This window comes from Mus pahari, chromosome 14, assembly GCF_900095145.1.
Source record: "Mus pahari chromosome 14, PAHARI_EIJ_v1.1, whole genome shotgun sequence".
NCBI classification, from domain to species: domain Eukaryota; kingdom Metazoa; phylum Chordata; class Mammalia; order Rodentia; family Muridae; genus Mus; species Mus pahari.
Genome location: NC_034603.1, coordinates 12,392,978 through 12,400,587, shown reverse-complemented (window position 1 = coordinate 12,400,587; position 7,610 = coordinate 12,392,978). Strand labels below are relative to the sequence as shown.

General features: G+C 43.7%; 1 protein-coding gene across 1 annotated transcript in view; it reads left to right on the top strand.

Moving 5' to 3' along the window:
* The window catches only part of Adra1b (adrenoceptor alpha 1B), a 126,007-nt gene that overhangs the window by 26,143 nt on the left and 92,254 nt on the right, over positions 1–7,610 (top strand). The gene's annotated exons all lie outside the window — the stretch shown is intronic.

Sequence of the window (7,610 nt, the reverse complement as noted above, 5' to 3'; positions counted from 1 at the left end):
AGATAGATAGATAGATAGATAGATAGATAGATAGATAGATGATAGATAGATAGATAGATAGATAGATAGATAGATAGATAGATAGATAGATAGATGGATAGATAGAGGAAATGCTATTCCATGTGTCTTCTTTAGCACATATACTTGCAGTCTTCGTAGCCCACAATGTAAACAAGCTCTCCTATCACATCCCACTGTGAGTATGTGATGCTGCTTTTGATCCTGTAGCATAAGAGTAGTATCAGGAAAATTATCATGAGAGAAGTAATGCCAAAGTTAAGTTTTATATGGTGTATCTGAGTTCTTCAGATAGAAGGGAGGAAGACAAAATGGAGCATTCTAGACATACTTTTTGCTATTGAGAACTATGCTACAGATGGTATTGTTTTTAACCAAATTGAGATATATATCAGAGTGTACTCAGGATACTGGAACCATATGGGGAGTTTCAAGTAGAAGGGATTTGTTCCAAGTAACTAGTTGCAAAGTCTTGAATGTAAGAACATAAAGAGGAGCGGGTCAGGAAGCAGAGACTGGGGTGCCCAGAATGCAGCCAGAGCTGGAATAAACGTAAGGACATGCCATTATGCAGGCTCAGAGGCATAGCTCATGATGTCAGAAGGGGAGATGGAACTGGCAAGTCAGGAAAAGGGCTAATAAGGAAGGCTTCTCAGACCAGCACTGAGTCCCTGTGGCTAACACTGAGATTATCAGTCAGTCACTCCCAGAGCCCACGCACATAAGAAATGGCAGCACAGAAAGAGTACCTTCTCTCTCCTTCCAGCCTTCAGCTTGCTGGGATCTGTGGTTTATAGTAACCCAGACTCAATGCAGCACAAGACATGGAAGGCAAGAAAGACACAGCTAATCAACACACCCATATTTTCTAAATGCGACCTTCCTCCTAGCACTGTCCCTGGAGTTCTCAAATTCAAGGCCTGATTTACATTTCACCTCACAACAGCACATCAGTAGACAAATGTATCCATAATCACAAATCCAGAACAACCCAGGGGTGGACATATCAAGTTTCAGTCTGCCCAGTACTTGACACTCCTCAGAGTCTCCATTTCCCAGCTTTCTGACAGACAGGAGATGGCACATCACCTATGTTCTACCAGTCACATACATCTGACCCTGGTGACCAAAAGAAGTAGAGATGGGAAAGTTCTCTCCTAACTGAGAAGTCACACCCAGTTTCTTAGGACCACAACGGTGGTCATTCCAGTAGCTCCATCTGGAGCTCAGAGATACACACATTCTAGGTCTATGAAAATCTCATGTGCTGGTTCTTTGGGAGCTGACTTTTGTTCTTTAATTTTCATAAGCACTACAATAATCTCACCTTCTGCCTGAATCATAGAGAACTGTGTGTTATTTACAACCAAGAACCTTGACGAGCATGAAGTCTTTATTTCTAACCATACATCTTACATGTTGAACTCCAAAACTGTGGTTATCTGAGGGATAATGAAGGTTCAACTCCAACTCTAGCATAGACAAATGAGCAGTAGAAGGTAAGTAGGTACTGCCATGGAATTTTCAGAAATTTAAGATATGGGAATGTGCTGGTTTCTTAAAGCATCCAGGGGTCGAGGCTCATGCTATTCCAACCAGGACCACAGGGAAGAGTGCTTAGTGAGGACCTTGAGAGTCAGATCAAAATCTAATGGCACTCTTGAGTTGTTTTCCTGTCTAGCTCACAAGGATTTAACCCACCTAGAAAGTTCTTAACTATACTCCTGCCTCTCTCAGACCTTATCTGGCCACAAATTACTCCTTAGAGACTCTGAATCCCAAACTCCTTCCAATATCAACCAAGGATTGTTTGAGGAACAAGATCCTTTACCCCAACTCTCCTGTTCTGAGATATCATATACTAAATAGGTCCTTTGTTGCTGTACATGAAGTCATCCCAAAACTTAATGACTTAAAGCGATAGTTCTTTATCATCACTAACACTGTCTAGAGGTCAGGAAGTCAGCCATGACCTTAGAGAGATAGTCTGTCTCCAACCCACATATGATTCTTTGAGATCTTAACAGAAGACTCAAGGGCTGGAAGATGTGCTTACCTATATAGCTCATTCATTTATATGTCCAGTAGTTGATGCTACCTGGGAGCAAGTGGCCCAGCTAGATCCAGCTATTGAAACATCCACATATGAGCCCTGGATTCTCTACAAGATTGCTACTGGCTTCGAAGAACCAGTAGGAGCTGCATTTCCTTTTACAGTCTACCCTCATAAGCTGCACGATGCTACTGTAGTTTCTATTAGTCAAACCAGTTGCGAAGATATGGCCTTATTCAAGAGAATGGAGACCTCTGTCTCTCTGGCAGAGTGCAGGTCCTGTGATCAAAACAAGCCTTTAGAGTGGGAGACAGTCGATGTCACTGTCTTGTAGTGACATTTCTATAGTGATATCTCTGCCGTAGTCATTTTCAATAATCTCCAGGCTAAAGAGGCCATTTTGAACTCACTGTCCTTGGCTCATGTAACAAGTCACTCTTACCTATCTTCGAATATGCACCCCATCACCTTAGTCTGGAACCCCTGATATCTAACTGCCTTCTAAGCGGTAGGGGGTGGAGAGGACTCTTCTCAGTGGGATTCAGATGACCTCTTGGCTTCTTCTGAACAAAAACAAATAAATGTCATAAAGCAAATGTCATCTCAAAGGGCTCCCTGTTACAAGCATTAACTCAACAATCCTCATTTCAATAACCCTCCGAGCCATATACGCTGCTTTATAGTTCACACAGCACTTCAGCTTGCCTAGGCCCCTTCAATCAATAAACTCCAAGATGACTTTTCTGATGGAAAGGTAAGTAAATAAAAATGCATGTGATGTTAGGTACAAACGTGGCTCAAAAATCCGCTCACACAATGCTTCCTCTGCTCAACTTCTGCCTCCCTGAGTTGTATTCATTAAGACCCTATCCCTCAGGGGTGGGCACCTCAGGATAAACAGTTCCAACAACTTCACTGAGAAGGGGAGGGAACCAGGTAAATAGGTGGCTTATACCACCTCAAAGGGGTGGTTTGGCCACGCTATAGCGAATGCTCCTGAGCTAAGAATCCTGCAGGAACTGGATAATTTGAAGGTAGAAAGGCACCAAATAAATTGACTTCTCTTTTAGCCCTCGGGCAAAGCATTGGTGATTCATTACTTACGGGTTTCAGAACTCTCTTTGCAGTCTCCATGCTCAGTCCTTCCGCTGCAGACCAGACCTGCCTCCCAGAAGGACAAAGGCAAAGCTGTGCTCAGGAGAGCCAGGACTGAGTCCTGACTCCAGACTTTTCACCCAGTGTAGACATGCCAGGTCCTGACTGTGTGGAGAAGAGCAGCTTTGGGTCTCGCTTACTTGCCTAAGAGCTTAAGCATTTGAATGAGGTTCCTTTCAATGAAACAAATCGTACCCCTTGAGCATACTTGGTGTGGGTCCATCACTGAACTGAGGGCTTCTCTTGCAGGCATTATCAGTTCTGAGGGGAATTAATTAAGCAAACACATGTCTTTGAATACCTACCAGGATTATTATTTGATATATTATTTAATGCTATTAGAAATATAATGGAGAAACAGCTGTGGGGGATTTCAGAGCCTGGAACAGTTACAGAATCCCACAGTGGGAATCCTAGTGTCTTTGGTGACTTGAGGTACTAATGCGTGTCCAAGGGTTGATGGTGCACTTCAGGGTTCAGCAGGCCAAGCTAAGAGTTTGGTGAGTGCCTTGGTAATCTGTGGGCTAACATGAAAGAGGAAAGTGGAAAAACTTAAAAGCATCCAAGCTACACAGAGGAACGTCAGGCCTGGATTACATCCAGCTTTGCTACTTCCTAGCTGTGTGTCCTTGGGTGAGGTACTTCACCTCTCTGAAAAGAAGGAATGATTTGTGAGATGATGACCTCACTCATGCTTCTGACAACAGGAAGCAGATACTCAATGCTTCCTGAGGGAACAGATAAAGAGGAAGAGGTTGAGTGCTAACTGAAAGCAAACAGTACTGGCCCTAGGGTCTTTTCCTGGTGTTAAAACAAAACACCCTGACCAAAGCAACTATGGGAGAAATGTTCTTTTTAGCACACAGTCCCATAACAATGAGGAAATCAAGGCAGAGGGAGCTTGAAGCAGCTAGTCATGTTTTACTTACAATCAGAAATGAGTGATAAATGCAAGCTACTGCCAGCACTTCCTCCACTTTTTATATGTAAGGATTCTGGTCAGGGAATGACTCCTCCCACAGTGGGCAGCTCTTCCCATATAAGTTAAAGTAATCATGATAACCCTCATAGGTGTGCCCAGAGGTCCATCACCCAGATGGTTTTAGGTCCTGTCAAGCTGACAGTTAACACTAGCCATCACGGTCTCTGACTTAACAAATATTTTACTTTATGGTAATGTGGAATGAGACAAGATCAGTAGAAACTATATCCTGACTTTGGATCATTTCTTGGGATGGTGATATACTGTCTTATAATACTCTCTTAATACTCTGCAGTGGAACTACCCAGAACTCAGCCTCCTTGTGTCCAGGAGTAAAGCCACTGCTCTTCTGCACAAGCCCTGTTTCTAAATGATGGTCATCCATAGGTTACATGGATCAGATGCATTTCAACTTACAATCGTTTCAACTCAAAATTTGTTTTTCAGAATGTAACCCCACTCATTCATTCACCCACTTATATATCCTTCTATTCAGGAAATGTTTCTCAGGTCCTTGCTCCATACAAGATAACCTGTTATACTGAATAGGGTATGGGGGCAGGACTATCTAAGAAAAGTGGGCAGACTGACCGCACAACTATCATTCCAGAAGGAAGATTCTGGAAATACAAGTCCAGAGATTTGGAGGCTGTACTTATGGGTCAGAAGGCAGCCTGGAGCTTGCAGTTTCCTACAGTTGTAACACCTCAACTGGCACAGAATCTGCACTAGGAATGAGGACCTTAAGAGGCAGATGGACTGAATTAGAGAGGGCTTTCTGGGTGATTGTCTCTAGTCCAAATTGCCCCCCCAAAAAATGGACCCACACCAGCCCTTTACATAGCCCAAATAGATTGTACGATAGTCTAGCCAGCAAAAAGCAGCAGCTTGCAGAGCTACCAGTGAGCCCCCTTTACCACCACTGGACATCATGCTCTATAGAAGCATGCCCGCTAAATGGCTCCAGTCTCAGACATAAAGTGCCTGCTTTGGGTCAACTCTGATGCCAGCCTCAAGATAGAGCCTTAAGTCAGCAAACAAGACCTTTGCCATCTTCCATCTTCGTGGACTGGTCTGAGAAAACAAACAGCTACGAGGAGGCCGAAGCATCTTATCATGGCTTGTCACCCGTTGTTTGGAAGATAAAGTCTTTTTCCAGTCTTTGAGAGACCCTGCCTGATATGCTCAATACCAGCTCGTGTGTTCTACACTGCAGCATCTGGGCCAGGCATGTTAACAGTTATGCAACTGTACATGGGAATATTTACCCTACAAGGAATAAATTCAGAAAGCAGAGAGTTTCACAGCTATGAAGGTCTGATTGTGCTACAAAAACTGCAAACAAACAGGTTGGAGAGAGAGCTCAGTTGATAAAGTGCTTGCCTGGCATGTGAGAGAATCTGAGTTCAAATCCCCAGAACTTGTGTGGAATAAAGTGAAGCACAGAGAAAGTAGACAGAGACAGGAGGGGTCTCTGGAAGTGCATGAGGCAGGTAGCCTGGCCTATGTGACAAAGTCCCATTCCAGTGAGAGTCTCTGACTCAAACCAAAAGTGAAAGGGGCCTGGGAAGAAACGCCCAAATTGTCCTCTGACTTCCAAATGCACACTGTGCGTGAATGCACACACCCACAGATATGATTGCACACACATATATACATCCAAAACCATGAAAATTTATATTCATGTCATATTCATATCCTTAACATCTAGTTTTCGGGGTGTTTGGAATTCGCCAGCATCGTGGCGCACAACTGTAAAGAAGATAATTTTAGATAGTAGTATAAGAAACAGAGACAGTATACGAAGGTAACACAGCCATGCACGAGGTGGGGTTTCCAGTGCAGCATGCTCTCCTCCTGTCACCCCTCCAGGTGTCAGCACCGTCAGAGGGAAAGAGAGCTGATACCACTCAGAACCTCATTCTAGGTCAGCGTACCCCATGACACCCTCGCATGCAGCTCTTTGCTAGTCGTCAAGACCCCCCCCTTTAAGGTCTAAGGCAGGAGAAAGATGGTCAGCTAGGGAGGGGAAGGGATCTGTGGAAGGCAGTGGGGAACAGAAGAACATACAATGACATGTGTGTGCGTGTGATGACATCATGGCAGAACCCATTGCTTTGAGATCTAACCTTAAAAGCTTAATTCCCTTTTAAATTAAATCTTTTTTTTTTCTTTCAATTTACAAAATTTGTTTTAAAAGGAAACAGGGCTGAAAGAAACGCCACAAATAGAAAGATGCTATCTTTGCAAAACACTTAAAAATATACACAGCCTTGTAAAACTTCAGTCCCTTCCCGGGCACTGCCTCCGTGTTATCAATGCAGACCACACTGAGAACTCCTGGCACAGGCCAGCAAGTGGATTGGGCCAAGGTGAGTCTAATGTCACAAAACTAGCTGCAATCCACTCTGTGTCCTGTCTCCTTCCCTCCCATTTCCCACCACATCGGGCTGGCTCATGGGGAGACCACGGGCAGAGAAGCCTCAGGCAAAGCTGATCCAAGACACTCCACTGCCTCCAACTCGCCTTTAAGGAAGCCAGTCAGTCATGCATGGGTCTCTGGAGCTTGCCAAATACAGCCCATTGGCTGGCTCCAAAACCTCGGTGTCAGTCACCTGACACTCTGATATCACCAGACAGCAGGAGGGAGATCAAGGGACAAAGACAGAAAGAGAGACAAAGAGACTCTTAACACCTCTGTAAATCTCTGCCCCACCCCTCTGTATTGTTAAAGACTACAAATACTGAGTTTCAAAAGGAGGGAGGGAGGGAGAGAGAGAGAGAGAGAGAGAGAGAGAGAGAGAGAGAGAGAGAGAGAGAGAGAGAGAGACTGTGTGTGTCTGTGTGTGTGTGTGTGTGTGTCTGTGTGTGTGTGTGTGTATGTGTATGTGTGTGTGTGTGTGTGTAAAAGAGGGGAGTTGTGTCTGAAAGTAAACTGAAATACCAATAAACATCTAACTGCCAGTATAATTCTCTAATTTATTTTTGTAACTTAGGGAATAGACTGAGAACATAGACAATAGGAGCTGAACATAGTTACTACTTCTAACAAGATGTCTTTAAAGATGTTGGGTTTTTTAGATGTTTGTTATTAAATATCAATCATTGGTCATTTACAAGGAGCTAATCACTTTCTACAGACTTTGTTTTATTTCATATAGTACTAGGGAGTATGTGGCGACCTAGGAGAGGATCCTTCTGAGGATAAGCTCAGCCTACTTAGAGCAATAGGGTGAATAGGTTTGGGGTGAGTGCCTGCTACAACTAAAAACCAGTAAAAAAAAAAAAAAAAAAAAAAAAAAAAAAGCAGAGGGCTTAGATGAAAAAGATCCTGAGATGAAGCCTGGACTAACAGTGACGAGGGCTGTGATTGATGCGATGCCTTGCACAGTACTAGAGGCA